Source organism: Pleurodeles waltl, chromosome 9 (genome assembly GCF_031143425.1).
Source record: "Pleurodeles waltl isolate 20211129_DDA chromosome 9, aPleWal1.hap1.20221129, whole genome shotgun sequence".
Taxonomy (NCBI): domain Eukaryota; kingdom Metazoa; phylum Chordata; class Amphibia; order Caudata; family Salamandridae; genus Pleurodeles; species Pleurodeles waltl.
The window spans coordinates 225478107-225501493 of NC_090448.1; the positions used below are offsets into that span (position 1 = coordinate 225478107).

General features: G+C 41.5%; 1 protein-coding gene across 3 annotated transcripts in view; it reads right to left on the reverse strand.

Annotated features, from left to right (window-relative positions):
- EOGT (EGF domain specific O-linked N-acetylglucosamine transferase) overlaps positions 1–23387 on the reverse strand; it is a 264417-nt gene that overhangs the window by 211853 nt on the left and 29177 nt on the right. For 2 of the 3 annotated variants that reach the window (XM_069206579.1, XM_069206580.1), the window contains exon 2: positions 17379–17444. The exons of the other annotated variant lie outside the window; for it this stretch is intronic. The gene's annotated coding sequence lies outside the window, so the exon portion shown is untranslated. The remainder of the gene's footprint in view (positions 1–17378; positions 17445–23387) is intronic. 3 annotated transcript variants of the gene reach the window in all.

Here is a 23387-nt window from a genome sequence, read left to right on the forward strand (position 1 = left end):
TGTAGTGCCCCTCCACTCTTGTGGAGGCAACGGAAGCGACTCTTCAGGAGGCCAAATGTGCGCTCCACCACGTTGCGGGTTGCCCTATGTGCTGCATTGTATCTCCGTTCTGCTGGTGTTGTGGGATTGAGGTAGGGCGTCATCATGTAGGTGCGCACTGCATAGGCACTGTCTCCTGGAAGGGACAGAAGGTGTGATGAGTAACTCAGCCATCTGACATGGGTTTGTTATCTATGCACCAGTGTAAAGAGTGACCGTACCTAGTAGATATCCTTCACCAAACTCCCCAGCTAGCACTCTTGTGTGAATGCCGCTGTGACAAAAGATGTGTGAATCATGTGTGCTCCCTGGGTACCTGGCCACGAGATCAGTTATGATATAGGAGGCATTGCATATCACCTGTATATTCATGGAATGTTGGTGTTTACGGTTGCGGTACACATACTCTGTGACTGATGGTGGACATATTGCCACATGTGTGCCATCTATGGCACCTAGGATGTGGGGGAACTGTGCTATCTGATAAAACTCAATTTTTGTCTGCTGTATTTCCTGTGGGGTGTGGGGGAATCTGATGTACTGTTGGAGTTTGCTTAGCATGGCATTGATAAATGCATTGAAAGATCTGGAGCTGCTATGACCCCTTGATAGCTCCCTGAGGCAAGTAGGTGTAAGGAGCATAATACCTGCACATGGGTGGGTATGCTGTGGGTCCTTAGTGTTCTGTGCTGCAGTATGGGTCGTAGCTCAGCTATCAGATCAAGAATCATGGCTGAGTTCAACCTATACCTCTCAAATATTTCCTCCTCTGTCAGGTCAAACAGTGTAATACACACTCTGAAAATGCGCTCCTGTCTCCTCCTCCCTCTCCTCAAACCTGCCAGGATCCTCATCCTCCTCGCCATGACGTAGAGTGCAGCCATTGTGGAACAGAGTTTGAGGCATTCTGGGCCTCTTTATATAGGTTGCACCTGGTTACCACCTGCTTTCACTTAGTGGTATTTTGCATGTGCAAAATGCCATTCTGTGAATAATCGCTAATTTCGATTTTTTGATGCATCTATTTGCGATTGGGATTTTGCGATTCGCATTTTGCACCTCGCAATTTCCTACTGGAAATATTGAATCGCAAAATGCGACTGGCAAAACCAGGTCGCAACGCAAAAATTCGAAATTTTTGTGATTTCTTATTTTTGGTCTGCGATTGCCTTTCATGCATCGCAGACCACGTTTTTGCACTCGCAAACGGCCAAATTTACAGATTTGCACCGCTTGCGAGTGCAAAAATATTTCATACATCTGGCCCTGAGTACTCTTGTGGCATTACCAGATGCAAAACAGAGTATGAGACTTTTGACACCACAAGCTGTAGGGACAGGGATGCAACAGCTGCCAGCAAACAATGCGAGTAACATTTCATTGCAAGGGTTAACAGCACAGCAGTCAACTAGTTGGTTGGATAGTTTAAGTTCCTCGCAAGGTGTCACAAGAGGGGAAGAGCAGCAGAAGTGGGTAGGATTAAACATTGAGGCAAATGAACTGGTCGAAGGAACAATGGGACTAATCAGGTTAGAATCATATACTGAAGAAGAGCTGAGGTATATGTGTCCAAGGATTACAAAACGGGTGGGGAAAATACTCCAGAAATTAGCAGAAATAGCAGAAAAACATGACATTGATCTTAAGGCAACTAAACATTTCAGACAAAGCTACAGATTAGATTTTGAGGCAAAAGATTTTGAACACATGAGATCGGCAGGAATGAAAGCACATCTAAGAGACTTACTGCAGAGTGCACAAATTTGGGGAGCACCAGAGAAATGGGAAGGCAGATGGGCGAAAAGGAAAAATAAACGAAAATGAGACTCAGAAGGGGAAACAGAAGGAGTAGAGAAAGGAGAAGCGGTTAAAATCCTACCAATGAGGGAAGTTCCAGGAGGGCAATTTGTGCATGTTCCTTGGCATCGAAGTGATATATTATCCTTCACCAACGATTATCTTAAATTGAGAGAAAAGCCAGTTGAATGGTACCAACAGACAGAGAGGTTTGTGAAACTTGCTAAATGTTTGTGGGAAGACTTGAATACTTTGTTCGAAATAGTGGTGCCAGCTGATCTATGGGTCAAATACAAGAGGGCGGTAGATTGGCCTACAAGCGAACCAGCGAGGGATAAGATTACAGGCGCACCGTCACCTGAGGTAATGAAAAATTATTATAAGGTGATTGAGTTTCTCAAAACTAGGATTTCCCTGAAAAATATTGATTGGCAGAGAATTGACAGGACGGTTCAGGAAACCAAAGAGTCAATACATACCTATTATGAATATAACTAAAGGCTTTCAAAGAGTATAGTGGTAAAGAAGCAGTCAAACCGAAAGACGTTGCATTTCGTGTTCACATTTGTTGAAGGGTTGAGACCTGAAGTAGGACAGATGATTAAGAATCATTTGATTTGTTAGCAGGCAAAGCCAATTGATGAGGTGTTGCAGTACGCCAAATACTGTAGTGATGAGATTGAACTAAAACAAAAGAAGTTGAAGGAGAAGGCAATGGTGATGCAGATTAAGGCAGCACAATCGGGAGTGCAAGGAGCTTTGGTGCCGCCGATGCCGCTGCAACAGAGAGCTATCGCATTTCAGCCTCAGGCAAGGGGTAGAGGGCGTGGTACAGATATGATGCGCGGTCCAGATCTGAATTCAGTGGTTGTTCAGAATGACATGCAGGGGCTGAAAAGGATGTTGCCATGTCACCTGTGCGGAGACGTGGGACACTGGAAGCGGGAGTGTCCGGTAATGGTGCAGGAAGGAATGATTCAGCAAGGTGATGTCAGTACAGTACAAACAGTAAGAGTCCCCAGAGGGAGGGGCCAAGTCCTGAATGTTCAAACCCGAGGTCAAAGCTTTTTACCAGTTCAACAGATGCAGGTGCCACGAGCACAATTTACTCCTTTAGCACTGGTACAGCAGCAGATTTCTATGGTGCCTAGACAGCAAATGCATATACCCCAAGCCCCGATGGAGCAGCAACAGGTTATGCTTACTCAACAGGTCAATGGTCAGAGATCGAATAATAGTAACAATACAGCGCACCAATTCCCATTTCACAGTGAGGATGAAATAAACGAAGAATTAATGAGTGACAGTTCGAATGAGGGAGCTTGCATACTCGCTGCATCTCTAGAGGTAGATCAGAGAGGACCATTTGTAAAGGGAAAAGTAATGGGACATAAAGTGTCGTTCTTGGTTGACACAGGAGCTACATGCTCTACAGTAAGGAGTATAGAAGTACCAGATTTACCTCTTTCTGGAAGAACAGTGCAGGTTGTGGGAGTGGAGAATAGGCAACTAATGAATCCCATCACAGAACCAGTACAGATTGGAATTGTAAATTATACAGGACTGCATAGATTTGTGGTATGCGACTCAAGTCCCATATCCTTGCTAGGCAGAGACTTATTGTGCAAGACCAAGTGCTCCATAAATTGTACAGACACAGGAATAGAAGTTCAGAGAAATAGTGACGATGATGAAGAACAGGCATCAGCTATGGTTCTAAATAATGCATTTGAGGAATACCCTTTCATTGAGACTTTTCCCATGTTTACTTTGAAGGAATTACATCCAGATTTACAGGGAACAGTGAAAGGTATGGGATTTGACAGGGAAAGAAGTAGGGTTGATCAAGGATGCAAAGCCAATTAAAATCTCTTTGAAGCCGAACACTGAGTTTCCAAAACTTCCACAGTACAATATGCCACCAGATGTGTTGATGAAAGTGGCACAAATAATTGGGGATTTCTTGAAGCAGGGTGTTTTGAAAGAAGTGCTGAGCAGTCCATGTAATTCACTGATAATGGGATTGAAAAAGCCCTGTGGAAAAGTGCGAATTGTGCAGGATTTGTGAAAAGTGAATGACATTGTGGTTAAGTGTTGCCCGATTGTACTCAATCCAGCGATGATACTGTTTCAGATTCCATGTGAGGCAGAGTGGTTCACAGTAGTCGATTTGTCACAAGCTTTCTTTTCAGTGCCGCTTCATGAGGATAGTCAGTTTCTTTTCAGTTTAAAATTCCTAGATAAAGTCTACAGCTGGTGTAGGCTTCCACGAGGGTATACGAAGTCACCATCCTTGTTTAACCAGATTTTGAAAAAGAATTTGGAGTCACTGGAATTACCTTGCCAATCGACCCTTGTACAGTACACTGATGACTTATTGTTTGCGACTAGAACGAAGGAAGAATGTAAACATGATTCGATTGTCTTACTTAATCATTTGGGGGACTTCGGTCACAAGGTCTCACCTGCAAAATTACAATACTGTCAGAAATCTGTCAAATACTTGGGGCATCAGATTGAAAAAGGGTTGAGGAGAATTTCCCGAGAGAGGATTACAATGATACTGCAGACAAATCCACCGACTTCTCAGAAAGATGTGCGCATGTTTTGGGGTATGGTAGGATACTGTAGACAGTGGATTCCAAATTTTGCTGAGATTGCCAAACCTTTGCAACTGTTGACTCATAAGAGTCAACAGATCCCATTACTCTAGATGAAGATCAGATGAGGGGTTTCACTGAATTGAGAGAGAGTTTGTGCAGAGCGCCAGCATTGGGAATGCCTGATTACACAAAGCCTTTAACATTGTTTTGTCATGAACGTGATGCTTGTTCTTTGTATGTCTTGACACAGGTCCATGGAGGTGCTTATCGCCCAGTAGCTACCTTGGACCCTGTTGCAGCAGCTTTACCAGGTTGTCTGCGTGCAGTAGTGGCAGTTGGTCAAAGTCTTTCCCAGTGTGAGGGGGTAATCATGGGATACCAAGTGACAGTAATGGTACCACATTCAGTTGAAAGTTTGCTGACAAGAACAAAAACCTAACATTTGACAGGGGCACGACTGACAAGGTATGAGACGAGCATATTGGGAGATCCAAATGTGACTTTGAAAAGATGTACAGTGTTAAATGCACCAACATTACTGCTAAGTGATACTGTTGAAATTGAAAAGGAGGAAGACATAGAGCATGATTGTCTTGAGGTCACGGACCTCTGTACAAAACCTAGACCTGATATTAGAGACACTCGACTAGAAGAAAATGATCAAATTGTTTTTGTTGATGGTTTATGTCTTAGAGATGTGACAGGCACGTTGAGAGCGGGATATGCTGTGTGTACAATTACAGGAACACTAGAAGCATCTTGGTTTCCTGGTGTATATTCAGCAGAAGTGGCAGAATTAGTGGCTCTCACTAGAGCATGTTATGTCTCTACCAGGCTACGAGTGACAATATACACCGATAGCTAACATGTATTTGGAATTGTGCATGATTTTGGTCAATTGTGGTCACAAAAGGGTTCATGAACTCTAGTGGAACCCCAGTACGAAATGGTGACAAGATAAAAGAGTTGTTGTATGCAATACAGTTACCGGAAGAAATTACTGTAGTTAAATGCAGTGCACATCAGAAAACATCAGACTACATTTCCTTGGGAAACGGGTATGCGGATCAGGTAGCAAGATTTTGCGCCCTGAACTGTATATCGTACAAGGATAAATGGGAACTAATGCAAGAAGAACAGACCAATTGTACAAAATTTGCTTTAAAGGTAATTGACACTCTAGAGGAATTGAAAACCTTACAAGAAAATGCAAATAAGGAAGAGAAAAAGTTGTAGACAAAGTTGAAGTGTATGCAGAGGTCAGACGAAATCTGGGTATCAGAGGAGGGTCAGATGGTGTGACCGAATTGTTTGCTATCTCAGATGGCTTGGTATTACCATGGTCAGGCACACATTGGAAGGGATGCCATGATTAGGTTGTTCAAGGTTGATTGGTTTAATCCAAAATTTAGACAAGCAGCTGAGGCAGTGTGCCATAGATGTGTGATTTGCCAGCAATTGAACGTGGGAAAAGGGACGGTGGTAAATCTGAGCCACATTGGATGAGCAGGAGGACCATTCTGCAGAATGCAATTGGATTTCATTGAAATGCCTACATGTGATGGACTGAAGTACGTGTTGGTGATTGTGTGTGTGTTCAGGGGAAACATCCTTTTTTACGACTTTTTATTATGAAAGTCATGGTTAACGAAAGCGCAACAACGATTTCTTTAACCACGACTTCGTTTTTTTGTGCCTTAACTACGTATGTTCTGAACAACGAACATCCGCGGTTAAGGTACAGAGAAGGGAGTTGGCGAAGGAGGACGACGCAGGTGACAAGGGGTTGACTAAGGTAAGTAGTGGGTTTAGGTTTTGGGGAGGGGGTGGGGGGTCAGGGGGTTTTAGGTTTTGGGGTGGGGTTGGGGGGGGTGGGGCGTTTTTGGTTTTGGGGAGGGGGTGGGGGGTCAGGGGGTTTTAGGTTTTAGGGTGGGGTTGGGGGGTGGGGCGTTTTTGGTTTTGGGGAGGGGGTGGGTGGTCAGGGGGTTTTAGGATATGGGGTGGGGTTGGGGGGATGGGGCGTTTTTGGTTTTGGGGAGGGGGTGGGGGGTCAGGGGGTTTTAGGTTTTGGGGTGGGGTTGGGGGGGTAGGGCGTTTTTGGTTTTGGAGAGGGGTTGGGGGGTCAGGCGGTTTTGGGGTGGGGTTGGGGGGGTGGGGCGTTTTTGGTTTTGGGGAGGGGGTGGGGGGTCAGGGGGTTTTAGGTTTTGGGGTGGGGTTGGGGGGTGGGGCGTTTTTGGTTTTGGGGAGGGGGTGGGGGACAGGGGGTTTTAGGTTTTGGCGTGGCGTTGGGGGGGTGGGGTGAGGGATGTAGGGTGAATGGTGCCTATTAGTAATGGTTTTATCAGGAATGCCTTTACAACGAAATATCGTTGTTAAGGCATTCGTGGTAAAATCATTAGTAGTAAGGACGAGGTCGGTGTTCCGACCTCGTTGTTAAGGTTAGTAGTTGTTTTTAATTCGGTGTTCCGTCATATAATCTGTGTTTAGTCATTGGATTGAAGCATACCCCACATGTAGAAATGACAGTCTCACAGTTGCAAAATGATTGCTTAGAGAGCTGATACCAAGGTTCGGATTTCCGATCTCTTTAGAATCAGATAGGGGAACGCACTTCAATAACTAAGTGATCAAACTCCTATGTGCAGCACTGAACATTGAGCAGAAGCTACATTGCAGCTATTGACCAGAAGCATCAGGATTGGTAGAACAAATGAACGGTACCCTGAAGTCAAGAATTGCCAAAATGTGTGCAGCCACAAATTTGAAATGGCCAGATGCGTTGCCTTTAGTGTTGATGTCAATAAGGAATGTACCAGACAAAAAGACAGGGTTATCCCCACATGAGATTCTTATGGGGAGAGCAAAGAGACTGCCAGCAATACCAGCAAATGCTCTTGTCAATATAACAGATGATATGGTGTTGGACTACTGCAAGGGTCTACCTGATGTGGTTCGATCTTTTTCTCAGCAGGTACAAGCCGTTACCCTGCCACTTATCCATGAACCAGGTCACAACTTGTAAGCTGGAGATTGGGTCGGGCACAAAAAGCATGTGCGGAAAACCTGCCTAGAGCCACGTTGGAGAAGTCCATATCAGGTGGTGTTGACAACTACTAGAGCTGTAAAATGTGCAGGGTTGCCTAATTGGATACATGCAAGACATACAAAAAAGGTGGTGAGTCCCCAGGATCATGAAGAAGTGTTGCTGAAAACACCAGCAGCAGCGAATCGTATAATTCTGCCAGAATCAGAACCAGAACAAGTTGAGCCGGAGGCAGACCTGGAATTGACGAAAGAAGGATCAATCACCCCAGTAAGAGATGAGGGTGTGGAGAATCAAGAAACTCAATGTACAGACAATGCAGAAAAGATGCTAAGAGATCCATGCACAGGAGAAGTGCTAACGCAAACTAGGGGGTTCAAAAGTCAAGGAGACACAGTACCAGAGCCTGAGGGGGAAAGAGTTGAGACGGGCCAAAGCAAAGGTGACCTCCTGAACCCATTGCAGGTCCATCAAGAGAAGGCACACCAGACAAGGTAAAGGAGAAAAGTCCTATTTTGAAAAGATTGCTGACGGAAGGTGCAAGAAAAGGGGATAATTGGCCTGAATCTCAGATAGGCAAGAAAGAAGACTTGGTGATAAATGAAATAATAGAGGAAGAGCAAGACACCACAAGAAAAGATGATCTGAGTGGTGGAGAACTAACAGGGGAAAGAAGGTTGAAAAGAAAGAGTGGCAAGTAGAAAATACGCAGGACCAGAATGGGCATATGCCACAACAAGTGATTGGCAAAACGAGTTTATGTCCTTTTGTTTTTACAGAGAAGTACCGAATCAATATTTTGACGCAACCTGAAAGAAAGAAAAGAAAGACTGAGTTGATTGCAATTTACTTACCGGAAAAGACATTATTAGCCTGATATGACACTTAAAACCTGGAGTTGACCAGCTGCTAGCCGACTTTGACAAAGGAAGAAGGGGTCTTGTCGTGTAGTGTGAAGAAAATAAGTATATTTTTCTTTTAGATTTTTTTAATTTTTGTGTTGCATATTAAGTAGAAGTTAAAACTTCTGCTTTCAGATTCTTTACGGATCATGGCTGATTTAGAGAAAAACGTGAGACACATTAGGTGTTGTAGATATTTGGGTGTAGGTATGGCAATTGTGTGTGGAATATTGTTTGTAATAATGATTGTGGGTATGTCAATTCATGAGATGAAAGAACTGAGAGATACATCTGTGCATGAAACTACTACACTAACAGCCATACAAAGGTTCAAATTAGATGAGCAATATTTGCATGATTATACTAATGCAAGGGGAGAATTGTCTTCTAACGTCTTTTATCATTTATTGAGTGAGTATGTGGAAACAATGGAAGCAAGGGATTGTCTTGTGTGTACCCAAATACCTTAGTCTGTAGAAGAAGGGGTTACTTATCATAGTCTACCTTTGACCTACAGTATAACTTGTAGTCTGTTACTAACACGCTTCTATAATCAGGAGTACCTTCAATACTTGTATTCTAATTATGATTTAGTATTTTTATTCATCCCTATAATCAGATATCTAAGTAAGATAGCTAAGGACCACGATATAGTACTAGTTAGTGGATTCTTTGAGCCTACACTAACATTTGGCACAGCTTATGCGCATCGTAATAATTTAACTTGTTTATTAACTCCCATGGAAAAGAGCTTTATTGAGCATACTGATAATAGGCGAAAAGCATTAAAAGAAAAATTAGAAAAAGGATAGGAGAAAAGGACATACAAAAATGATTATGCTTACACTGCTATTAAAATGCAAGGGAACAAGGGGATGTTTATTCTGGACTAGAACTATATGGTAATAGAGCCTGAGATCGTTTGATTAATGCATTGTTAACCAGCAGTGGGGAAACATAGTTGTGTTAAACATTTAGGGGGTGATTCTGAGACTGGCGGGCGGCGGAGGCCGCCCGCCAGTCTTCCCCCGACAAAATACCGCTCCGCGGTCGCAAGACCACTGAGGGTATTTGGAGATTTGCCCTGGGCTGGCGGGCGGCCGCCAAAATCTACCTTCCCACGAGGACGGCGGCTCCGAATGGAGCCGGCGTAGTGGGAAAGTGCGACGGGTGCAGTTGCACCCGTCGAGTATTTCAGTGTCTGCTTTGCAGACACTGAAATACTTTGCGGGGCCCCCAGGGGCCCCGCGGCACCCCCTACCGCCATCCTGTTCCTGGCGGGAGACCCGCCAGGAACAGGATGGCGGTAGGGGGTGTCAGAATCCCCATGGCGGCGGAGCACGCGGGAGACCGCCGACTTTCCGTTTCTGACCGCGGCTGAACCGCCGCGGTCAGAATGCTCGACGGAGCACCGCCAGCCTGTTGGCGGTGCTCCCGTGGTCGGTGACCCTGGCGGTCACCGACCGCCAGGGTCAGAATGACCCCCTTAATCTTCTTCTTTTTCTATTGTTTCGCATGGAGTAAGCTTTCTAAGTGCATTTTGGCAATACTGTGATATAGTGCATATGCGATGTTCTATAATTGAAAATTTATTAAACAGATTTGATCCATAAAATGCAAGGGAAGTTAGCTTTAGAAGCATTACACGTAGGGAAGCTCTGTATATATAGGCCAAAATCACACACTGACACTATTTGTGGGAACGAGTAAATGTAGACATGTGTTTTTGTTTCAGAGTAAGTGGACGTTCATGTTGAATGGTGCTGACCCTGTGATTCCTGGGATTTATTATATTTGTGGACTCAGTGCTTACTACTGACTCCCTAAGGGATGGTATGGGACATGTTATTTGGGAATAATATTCCCTAAGATCTATCAAATAGATGATTTGAAAAGGATACCGAAAATGAATGAGTTACACCGGATGAGACAGAAAGGAGAAACAGCCTCTGCAATAGTAGGGGATATTTTTGGAGCAGTAATTCCTTCAATAGGAGTTATATTAAACGCAAACAAGATTCAAATGTTGTCAACTATAGTAGATGCTAACTAACTTTACAGGAGCTATATTATTACTAAACACTGAATTAGCTGCGGATAGAGCTATGACGCTTCAAAACAGGCTTGCTTTAGACTAATTTTGGCGAAAGACGGGGGAGTCTGCAAAATGTTTAATGAGAAACATTGTTGCTATTATATTCCTGCAAATGAGAAAGAAGTAAAAGAACAACTTACTAACTTACCTAATGCGAGTAAGGATTTGAAAAAGTTGAAAGAACCAGGAGTTTGGGAAAAGGTGGGAAAAGGATTTGCAACACTAGGAAATTGGTTCAGTCAAATTTGGGGTGGGATATTGTGGAAAATAGTTCAAGGAATGTTAATTGCGATCACTATTATAGTAGGATTATGGGGGGCATGCAAATTATGGCGCAACATTCAATTAAAAAGCTGAGAATAAACAGAGGAGGGAAGAACATCCCAGAAGAAGAATCTATAGGGAAAATAGAAACAGAAGAAATCAAAATGTAAGTGAAAGTAACTTATAAAGGTTTGACGAGAAAGGTATGATGACATATTTAGTCATCAGAGGAGGGACTGTTGCAGCAGATATGCTAATATGAGAATATGCTAATGAATTGCGTATACATACTAATAAGGGAAACAATATTAAAGTATAAAATTAACATGTAATGTGCAAAATGTGCACACGAGGAGTGGTCACCATCTGTGCTAACAATACTGAATAATGTGAAATGTTTTAAAGTTGTATTAATATATCATAATTAACAATATAATCTATGTTTTGTAATGCCATACGTTCTTAGCTTAGCCAGAGGCCTAGTCAGCACTGGGCCTTGCCTGCTTAAATCTGGAAACGCGATGAGCTGCCGCAGACTGGAACTGGAGAAGGAGACCTTGAACTTTACAGAGTTCAACAACGAGCCATATTAAGAGAAAAATTGCAAACTCACCAGCGGACAGGAGACGATCAGAACAAATTGATACAATTATGTGTAGAGTAGGCTAAATGTACTTTCCCAGGACTTGAACAATGGAACTACAGACTAAGAGCTGGGAGCAACAATTTTGTTACCTAAAGAACCAGATGATGTTCTCATCGACAGAAGAACTAATCATGTTAATGGAACATGACTCTCAAAATAACGTAGACAAGTGGCAAACAAAAATTATAGGTTAGAGTCATAACCCCTGATAAGGTTGACTAATAGGCAAATTGTGGGACGGACTGAGAGACCCTAATAAAAAGTCATGACATAAGGGGAAAGGCAGAACGGAGAGGCGAAAGTTGATGACGTCAGGAGACGCTGTCCGAAGTGCTGAAACTTGGGTTTGCTTCTTGTGAGCCCGAGTTTTATTGATGACTGATGACCAGGAGACGAAGTTTGACTCGTTGCTGATCCATCTTGGATAGGTAGCTATAACCTGACTGATTAATGAATGTATTTCTTTCTAGGTACCAAACGTTTTTCCTTTTCTAGATAGATTTTTCCAAATTAATGATTTTTGACCAAATTGTTTTTAGCATGAAGACCCACATGCTGATGCTAATTTGGAGATAGGTAGGCAGACAAGGGTGACTTAGGGTGACACAGACTGGCTGACATATTGCTGAATCATTCAATATCTCATGATTTGCTATTGCTTTGTTTTAAAGTTAGGTTGCAAATTAATAATCTGGAGAGAAATTCATTGCTTATGTTCCTAATAAAAATTGGAAGTCATGATATTGTTTAATAGAGATTCATGATTAGAGTTGTAACTAATAGGGAATACACAGAACTAATTTCCACATGAGTCATGGTGGTTTTTGCTTAAATTAGTTCATGGTACATTTAGGATGATTGGATTGATTTGTTGATACTGTATTTTGCTCGCTATACTTGACTAGGATACCTTATGTGATCCAAAAGATTCATGGAACTAAACGCATTCCCTTGTAAGTTTACTTACTAAGGACAAGGCGCGCTAGCACAAATTAAAAGTACACAAAACATAGCAAACAAAGCTGAATATACATATCTGCTCAGAAGTGGCAAACAAAAGAGGGAGAAGATAGAATGTTGTAAAGTAGTTTGGACTGAATGTTCTGTTTTCTTTATGACTCATGCAATGGTCTTTTTTGTGGGATTTTTGAAGTATTTGCAGCAAAGAAGTAGTGAATACAAGTTAATGCATAATGCTGGCCCCCTGCCTTGCCATAAAATCCTAATGCTACTCCCAGAAGGAAAAACCTGGCCCACCTTTGTATTTGTGTTGAGTCATAGAGCAGAACATATGTTCAAAGACTTCATGGCGCTAAGGGATTATGTACATATAAACTATGTAAAGCAGGAAATTAGTGCAGATAAAACCATGTTTTAGCAGTTTTTCTGAATTTCTGTAAGCTTAATTGCTTATGCATGTTCAATGGAAGCGCTTCCACACACTACTTCTTTTCTGCAATCTCCTTATACTGGGGAATAATTCTTTTTAAGAGGTAGTAGTACTTAAGTGCTGGCTGGGAAGACTTAATTAAGTGTGTCAAAAACAAGGGATTTCCTCTATAGATGGCCTTGTGGGTGATACACAAAGAATTGAATTTGATACAGATGTGGACCAGGAGCCTGTGAAGAGAGACAAAAGAAAGATGGTAAAATTCTTTCAACTGCAGCAAATTCATGGGTACAGGATTCTGAATCTGCCATAACTAACAGGTGCTGATTAGGCAGTAGCCCCATACACATAGAATTACAGTAGTTAAGACACGAATAAAAGACACTGGCTGTGTTCATTCTATGTGATGAGAAAAAGCTTTAAATTCTCTAATGGACTCAAAGCTGGAAAGAACTAGTCTGAATCACTACATCGCCTTGAAAAGCATGAATCAGTACGCCGACAAGCAGCCATACTTGTAAAGCTCATCTGCCCATGGTATAAAACAACTGAAGGACTTCTTTGCCCTAATTCATGATTGGATGTTCAAATCTTCCTCTTGCTGGACCAAAAACAAAATATGTGCTCGGGGCTAACAGCAGAGTACAGCCAACTGCACAATGTCTGTAGGGTTCTACCAATAATACCAGCTTCTGGTCCCACATCATGCAGTAAACAAATGTTACCTATCACTAGATGATTTTTCTTGGCAACGTGTAGCCCTTCCTTCCTGAAGCAGACTTCAGAACAGCTATAGTATACAGGTAATTGTGTTACATCATTTCAAAGAAAGCACCACCCTCTTGGCCTTCATCCCAGAGGCCCAGTTGAAAGCACTGAAGAATCTTCTAAATGCAGGAGACTATCGTAAAGGCATTTAACAGAACTAAGGGCCATATGTACGAACACATTTTCCAATTGACACAGAATGGGAAAAACCCTTTGCTACATCTGGCCCTAAGTCATCACCCAGAGAACAGCAAGGATTTCCAATGCCTGCACACACCACATTCAAGACTAGCTGCATCATACACTACGATCTCATTGACAACACGCAATCACCACTTGCCTTCATACATTAAAGCTAAACAACAACACACACCAGTTGCATTCCCATACTGGAAATGAGAAAACACAAAAAGGAAAATATGCTACTATGTGCTAAGAATATGTAATATCATTCTTGCTCACTTCAGTTAGGCCTCTACACTTCTTTATTTCTAGAAGGGGCTGAGGAGCTCTTCGTGGAGCAACTCTTCACAACATAACCCCACCAGGCACTTTTTGAGAAGCACTACCTATTTATCAACCCTCTCCCATTCCACCCTTGCCTTTCCTCCTCACCTAGGTAGTTCTGCTAAAGCCAGAGCCAGAAATAGACAGGTGGATTGTATAATTTTGAGTCCTGCAGCAGTGCAGTGAAGATTAAATGCCCAAATAGAACAAGTTGCTATAAAATAGATGAGAAGCTATTATGGCGCTAAAACAAATGTCAGTGGAAATCAGAAAGTGAATGATCTGTCAGATGCTTCTAGGCAGGAAAGTACAAGCTGAAGCTACCCCCCGACACTTGGGCTGTAAGTTACAATACACCATAAAATTTAACACATATGTTTTTTAAAAAGAGCAGATTGTGGTCCTGGGTCATTCAGCCACAATGAACAGTATCATGGGGCACAGCTCCGTCCCGTTATCAAAACCTCGTTTTGTCTGGGTCGAGTTTCAGCCAGTGTTGAACCATCCACCCCTTGACCTCCTGCAGACAACTACCCAGCAATAAATCATCGCAAGTGCAATTATCCAGATGAAAAGGGACAGGAGTATTGTCGGTACAGGTGCTTATATGAAGGCCATGGGAGCAGAATCCTGTGGATAGAGCGCTTTTAGACACACCGTAGGGGTAGGAGGTCCGTGCAGAGCTCTGAGGTACGCCACAGTTAGTGATGGAAGTAGCAGAATGAAAAGGACGCCACACAATATATGGATAGTGGTTACCAAGAAAGAAAGGGAAAAACTGAGGACTGCCCCACTGAGTCCAAAGACGTGGAGATTGGAAACAAGGAGGCAGCTGACAGATCCAAAATTAGTATATTGTGGTTGTTGAGGTTGGCATGTCTACGCAGCCACCACCAGAAACTCAGTACTCTAGCCTGGGCGGAAATCAGCCAGAGCATCAATCAATAGATAAGTGGTTTCAAAATAAGTGTAAATTGTTTTGCCACATATTATTTTAATGATAGGATGGTAATTCTCATTGTGGGCTTGATAACCTCAGTTTTTACAGTGTTGTTAGTATGAATACGATTTCAAGACCCTTAATACTTTTAACACCAACATGTCTGTATTAGTGTACCGCTTTCCCAAAGTGTAATATGGAAATGAGGTAATCCAAAATAAGAGGGATGATGAACAGAGAGAGGACACTAACATCAGAGGTGAAAGTAGAGTCAAAATTCATTTACGGGATATACAATACATTGATGTATAGGTAGCTTATAAATGTGGTATATTCTTGGCAAGCCCCACTAAATACCAGGCACAGGCATAATTACAATGTAATAGTAGCAAAATAAAGCAGAATGACGTGGTATCTTTTCAAGACTATCCAGCGTTTAAGACACTGTAGCAGCATTGACTAGCTATAAATTGCAGTTAGCAATAAAACAATGTAACATAACAATATACAATTCAGTTTTTTAGGACAGCATTTCTTAGAGTCTGTCAGTGTCTATTTCCAGGCTACAGTGCCTTATAAGGACAAGACACTTTTGATTTATGTTCAATAGGCACAGTCGGATGATGGCCCAACCAGAATGAAAGAGGACATAAAATAGTCCACTATTCTCCTATCCCGATTCTGGGTTGAGGACTACATGTCACTGTGTCTTAACCATGTTAACTCATAAGCATGCCTTGGGCCCCAGAAATAAATCCTTCATTCATAAACTAAGCAGAGTTTAGTGAATACTTATCTCTCCACTGGAAACAGTTACAAACATAAATACCATTCACTCTTCACAGTCAAACCATATATTTGCTACTGCATGCTGTTTCCAGAACTGCTTCGGTGACAAGTAGTTTTTTTATTTCTTTAAGGAGTTTTACCAGGTCCAGAATTAAATTAAAAATCATCAGACCTTCATGTACTTAATAGGATGTTTCCTCCGCTTCATAAGGATGGAGCCATTTCTAATAAGTTGAGCAAATCTCTGCAGTTAGCTTATTTAAGTCGACTAAAGATCTAAAGATACCCTCATTCGAAATTTGTGGATTCTGGAGGCTGTTTTCTGATTAGTACATGGGACAAAAGCTATTAGGGATAGTGGAAGAGGGTAGCATGAGACACAAAATATATTTTAAGTGATTGATGCTACAGAGCTTAGGAGGACAACAATCGAGCACATGCACATGAATCATTGTTTCAAGAGGAGAAATGTTTAAACATGACTTAGTGATGCAGAACTGTTTGTTTTAGGCATCATTTACTGCTGCATCAAGTTAACTGGTTAGGCGCGTCATCTGCTTTGAGACAGGAGTATGCGCATGCTGTTGTGAAGAATGTTCCAGCGCCAGCCCAAGCTGAAGCACCTGTCATGGTTTTGGTGGAATGCCAGATGTGGTGTTGAAGAAATGAAGTGAATGATAAACAGGATTGAGAACTAGAGGTGGATAGAAGTTAAGGGTTGGATTTGAACGTGGATAACCCGGATATGAGCATCCATGCAGCAAGCCCCTGCAAAAACACATATTTTAGAGGGACCCTTTCTCTTTCAGGTTTATCCTGAGATAGATCGCAGGTTCCTGAAGAAGCAAATGGTTTTCGCTGAACCACAATTCCACCCTCAGTAATATGACAGACTGACCAGCGGGTTCATAGTGTCTCAGATGGCCTACTACGATTCCACAGTTTGAGCAGCGTTGAGGATACCACATTTTCTATTCCCAGGCGTGACTTAGAAATATACAGGACTATCAGGTGGGACTGTCAGAAAATCATGTATGAGTGTGATTAGAAACATAAGATATGAGATGCTATTCTGCAGGAGTTAACCCTGCCAGAACTAAAGAAATGTAACCCAAGGAGCCACAGCAGAGTCTACCTCTGATACATGTTCACAGTAACAGGCACTGTAGTCACTGTAATAAAGTAGAGTAGTAATGCACAACACAAAATAACATTAGCAATTAGACTTATAAGGAAGGCAAACAAATGAATAACTGGCAGAGAGGGCCAGAGGTGCCTTTGCAGCAGGTCATTATTAATATATCCTAATTCAAAACGTAAGGATTTTCTACTTCAGAACATAAGGTTGGCTATTACACAATAAGTGCTAATTGTGGTTGCTTCTGTGGAGCTGTTTAGAGATCATAACTGTAAACTGCGAGAGACAACTTGCACAAACACACAGCAAGTTTCTGTGGTCATTCCAAATCTATAGTTGAGGATGAAATAAAGTAATCTGTGCATACTCACCATCCTCCTAAAGACATCTGGGTTCTATGTAATGGACACAGCCTACTGTACAATAAGGTTGGTAGTTAAACATTTACATGTATTACCTGTCAGCAAAGGCTGTTCCAAGGAACAGTGGAGCTTGTCCTCTGTATAATTTCTGGAAAAATAATCTGCAAAGAAGGAATGTGCCCGGTGTCAGTGATTCCATAAACACAACATACTACATCGAAAAAAGATATGAACAATATCAGTTTGACTAGTACATGGGACAAAAGCTATTGGGTATTGGGAGAGGGTACCATGAGACACAAAATATATTTTAAGTAATTGATGCTACAGAGCACTAAAACAATGTAACATACCAATATACAATTCTGTTTTTTAGGCAGAATTTTCTAGAGTCTATCACAGTGTCTAGGGATATTTCCAGGCTTCATTGTCTTAAAAAGACAGTGTTTGACAGTGTAAACTCTATCTGGCATGACTGAATTAAAACAAAAGGGCTCCCTTGGGACTCAAATCATGACACATCTTTAGAAGATGACCTAATACTTTCCCATGTATAAGTAGGAGTGACTGAGTGGGTTTATAGCAGTATGTCTGTTGGCCAAAGCAGTTCCTGATTTTTGGATTTAGGAAAGAAAACTTATGATATACCCAACACACTGAAACCTTCGCTGTCCTATGTCAAGGGAATTCCCGTATTCAAGCACAAGCATAAATTGGGTTCCTTCCTTTTTGCCTGAGGAGCACCAACCTTTTACCATCAGCCAGTTCAAGCAAACTTTCATCCTCATTTAATTTGTAATTATGCTAGCCAATAACAGCTTTCAAGAGCTGACCACAAATAAGAGGCGTGTTTTGCTATGTTTGTCGCCAGTCAAAGGGTAAGTAATACCAAACAGCTGAATGCTTCATTAAATAATGGACCTGGATAACAAACATCCACTGCAAATACTGCAATGTGCCTCAGAGAGCAAATGCTGATATGCACATTAAGGAGCAGCATGCTTCTTCAACTGACTGATATAAGACAAATATTCTACAGAGTTGTATTGCATAAAATGTAACTTTTCAATTAATCACTCTGGGTCCCTGCATAATCTGAATGATATTTTATGCCTACAGAATTCAGGAGTGAAATGTAATCATATTTAAAAGCTTTCTAAAGTAAAAGAGTTTTGTACTAATTGAAAGTCTCGATTTAAGGAGCAGTGCAATAGTTGCAACAGGAAGAAGGGTAAGGGCTGATGGCATAGACCCACTAGATCCTACATGCAGGAAGCAGTGCTGAATGCCATGTCCTTGCCATGAGAATTGGAAGGCCATAGAGAGGCTCCAGCAAGCAGAGGAGAGGTCCTGGCTAACAGTTGGGTTACTGAAAGCACAGGAGATAGGAGTCCAAGGGTAAGGATTCTCTATGTGGAATAGCAAAACAGCTAAAGAAAAGAATATAGGAATACAGAAACTCCTAAGAAACTTCTACGACGGGTGAAGCAAATGAAAGCTTCTTATATAACCCTATAAGGAAACATGGCAATGCAAATCAGCTACAGCCACACACTTATGGCACTACCATGTGTTGTAGACATGGTCACCTATCAGTGTGGTTGTGGGAACACATGTATAGTGAGATACAGTAAGCTACCAAGAAAGCAGGCACCACCTATGGGATGAGTGCAGGCATTTTTCAAAGACCCGTGGATGCATGCCACATATTATGCGCAAACCACAGCAGACACCGTTAGAATGGTAAGAGGAAGATGTGTGAGCACCAGAGTGGAAGTCAAGATGGGAACGTAACAGGCAGAAATTGCAGTGCTGGGCAGGAGGTACGTCTGTCCTCATTCAAACAAGTTTTTCAGTAAAGTTGATAAGGTGGCCGAATTAAAAAGTGCCTTCCATAGCCTGGATTATCTCAACAACAACAAATATTTGGATTTTTCGGCCAATAGCATGCCTCAGGAGAAGCATGAAAGACATTTATGCACTACGTAATGTCCTGTTACAGAATCTTCCAGTATGCTCTGAATTTATAATTGAACAGCATGGATCAGGGGTTGAGGTGAAATTGAAATCATAATCGTAGATTTCCCATGTACGCAAGATAATCCCGACGTCAACTGAGGCCTCTGTATCTAAACTCAGTGCTCCCAGCGAATCTTAATGTATTTAGAGACACTAGTCTTTACCAAGCCGCAGAAATCAACCAATTCAACTGAGAAAATGAAGAATACTGGAAACTAAGAACACAACAAGTGTGAATGCCTGCTCAATATAGAATATTTGAAGTCTAAATTTTGATTTTTGGGGTTTGCCGGTAACCAGAACTATGGCTTGTTTCTCAGTCTTTAAGTTCACCATAGTGATCAGATTCAGTTTGAAACACAGTAATGCGGCCAGTGGAAATCGGTGTGCAGGACGGAAAGGTGATAACACTATTACCATACCATGTTACTTACCACCATGATGCACTTATGTCCCCTTATTCACCACAGTAAATAAAAAGTGGAACCATACCTGACTCAGTTTGAGAAGGGAACTTGAGCATGCACTGGTTCCCATTAACATCCAACCCATAACTCACTTACCTGCTGAAAAAAGAGCTAAATTTAGGCAAGTAGGTTTTAAAAAATATCAGTAGATTAAGAGACTATTTGGCTACAATAGTCAAGTCAAATTCTTTACTGTTTGCCATGAAAACAGTTAATAACAAACATACCAATTTAGAGAAAAATAAAGCAAAATAGAAGTCAAATCAGCATAGCGAGCTATAGGCATGTACAGTTGTCCTTATGTCCGAGTAGCTAACATCATAAAATTGTAGAACTATGGCGCAGTAACAATTGTGCCTTGAGTTATTTTTATTTAAAATGTTCTACCATTACCACACTTTACAGTTATTTGAAGTCATCAGCTATTTGGGCTCTAAACTAAAATAACGTCAACTGCTTATTTCTATAGTAACTCCTCAAAGCTATTCTCTTGTTCATTATTCTACTTCAGATGAGGGGCGAATCGCCATTTAACCTTTGTTTGCGGTCACATATGATCAAATCTTGTTAACAAGTAGTGGCAGTGCAATAGATGTGGCTTTAAAAGACTGTTGTATTGTAATGTGAAACATTACAAGTAAATAGCAAACAAATGAATATGTATTTGTGTGAAAGCAAAGAACTATAAAATAATATTGGTGTATATTAGAAGGTCAGGTGAAAATTACAGGGGTGTGGAATTTAATAAAATATCTACTTGTCAATGGGACATGTTGCTCCTTAGATCTGCTTGCCCTGTGAAATATTATACGTGTTCCTTTGGTGCCACATAATGTGGCAACAAATTATGGCAGCACTCTCATTATGTGAGAGCTCTGATAATAGCCTCTCAGATTATGTCAGGCTACTACTATAGTAGGGCTTGAATACTTGCAATTTCAATCACTAGTATAGCAATTTCCTTATTTTGCCACCTTTCCGCAGATCTACATACTGGGGCTGACGGAAGCAGTAAGCAATAGTTCCAAGGCTGGAATGCCTTTGAGTCTGCAAACGTACTAACATGCATTTTTTAAGGATTTTCACCAGCTTTTCTCTAATCTTTTCCCATGATGAGAAAGGTTGGAAATTTACTTCTGACAATGGCAGAAGTAGAAGTTCTTCCAGGGTTGGGAAAAGAGTGGTTTAGAGAAAGTGAACTTCTAAACACCCAATAGATTTTCACATGAGCAGATCTACACATGCATATTTGCTTGTGTTAAAATACAGATCACAAATATTTTATAGCATACGATTTCCTGGTCAACTTCTGTAAGTTCTTGTGAATTCATGAAAGCCACTAATACAAAAACATATACCATGAGTGTACTTTTGTGACTTTCTCTGAGAACTGGGTCCCTAATTAGGTCTGGCGTTAACAAAGACATTTTGTTTTTATTAAACTTCTCTTTCTCTCTCTATCGGCTGGCTTTACTATGAGGGATCGCATTCTGCTCTTCCACAAGGAGCATATTGGCCCACAAAGTAGTTTTGTTCAGTGTGAGGAACTAGTGTGGCAATCAGTTGTGTAACAAAACTAAAGGGGGGCCCCCCTGCAAAGAACATGGAGGTCCCCTCCCATCCAGACTCACTCAGGGCAGGTGCTGTGTCGAGGGAGGCTGTGGGGCCTTTGGTGAGGGCCAGGCAGCTCCCACAACAATAAAGTGTTACAAAAGTCATGTCAAAACAAGACACGCATTGACAAAACCAAAAGGGTCAGAAAAACGTTGGCTTTGCCAGTGCTTGTTTGTTTTTATGCTTCCCATAAGCTTGTTGAAAATTGTTAGACTGATTTTCCATTAGGATTATTTTTTGGAAATACTAACATACATCAACACATTTTACTAAATAATGCTTCAAAGAAATAGCACCTAAAATGTAGTGGCAAAATGTTTTTTTTGCTACTTTAATTTTTTTCGGAACATTTTATTTTGAAAGCAAAGAATAACCACTCTTGCTTACAAGCTTCTGCAAATATTTGCATCTAATCAGAGAGCATTCTGGGAGCAATAAACTTAGCCTCATATTGTTAAACCTTTCAAACGTTTGCACACTTTTTTTTTTTACTGGAACCACTGTCAGTAATGCAGTGTGACCTTAAAACATGTATTTACAGTGCTCACCCTAATAATGAAGGCTTTCCATTAATCAACCATAAATTCAAGTTCGAACAGCATTAACTTTCTGATACACACCTCAACTGCAGACAATTCCGTTCCTGCACTCTAACAGCCAAAGGATTTGTGCTGCAAGGGGTTGGAGCTACCTGCCCAAAGGACAAAATAAACATGAAAACGTGTTGCCCTTGACCCCAAACAATATGTCCCTGGTGTTGGGCAATAGGAATTGCACTGTCAGGTTTCAACATCCTTGAAATTGCAGTGAAAAGTCAGACCTAAAAGCAATGTGTGCCAATGACTGCCCTCCTCCCACCTGTGCTGTCAGCTGGGCAAATAAGCACAATGATCATAGCTGTGTGTACGGTAAGCACTTTGTGGAAACACACAACTTCTGCCCAAGCAAAATGTGTACTCCTGGCTCCCAGTATGTGGGCAGAGCAAAAGCCCCTCGATAAGGAATGCTCACATAATTGTCTGGCGGCAGCTGCGCACTTCAAGCCAGACCTCAAAACGTAGTGCGGTTCACAGCATGCACTGCAACAACTAAGCCGGCAAGCTCTACAGGCTTTGGCATTTAGATGAAATTACAACAGGTTTTGTCATTCAAAAGATGAAAAACATAATGGGTTGGGATCGTAAGAAAATAAAACTTCGCAATAGTACTCTACGAAATGGAAAGTACAAAAACCCTTATAGATACACAACAATAAGCAGGATTTATTTCAGGGAGGATTAAAACCTTCCTCCCTGGTGTGTATTATATAAAAGAAGCGGAATGGTGCATTCTCAAAGCACTCCTGGTTCTGACTCTAATATAGACCATTTCCCCTAAAATAGGTTACGAAATGTTCCCGCCTTAGCACGAAAAACCTCTAACATTAGATTGAAAATGATTCCTCAGAAGAGCATCGAAAACAAGAATGTTGGACAGAGGTTACATCAAACCATAGATCACTTGGTGAAATGGACTGAAACAAAAAGAGACTGACAGTACGAAATCACAAGACATTATAGACTACTGCTGTAGTTACTGCAAACATTTCCTATGAAACTTTAACGGAACGATAGTGCTGGGCATAATGATCACCTTTCCAAACGCTTCTGATCCACACAGGATCAGGGAGTATGTCATACTTCATTTGCATGAAATATGCTCACATGGCATTTAAGTGGCACAAAGTTATATTTCATATTTGATCTCACTCTTGTTTTTGGGGCACTTTGCTGCTCACAGCTTTTTTTCTCATCTCTTAGAGACCTGGACCTTCACTACCCGTAAAAGTGTTTTGTTTGTGTGTGGAGTACCCCAAATAACACCACCTTAGCATGGAATGACATTGTCATCAGTACAGAACACATTTATATTACCAGTATGACTTTTCCCATCAAACTTCAAAATACATATTTTAAATCACAAATACAAACGAACCTGCGAGTCATGAAACTACCCCCGTGTTCA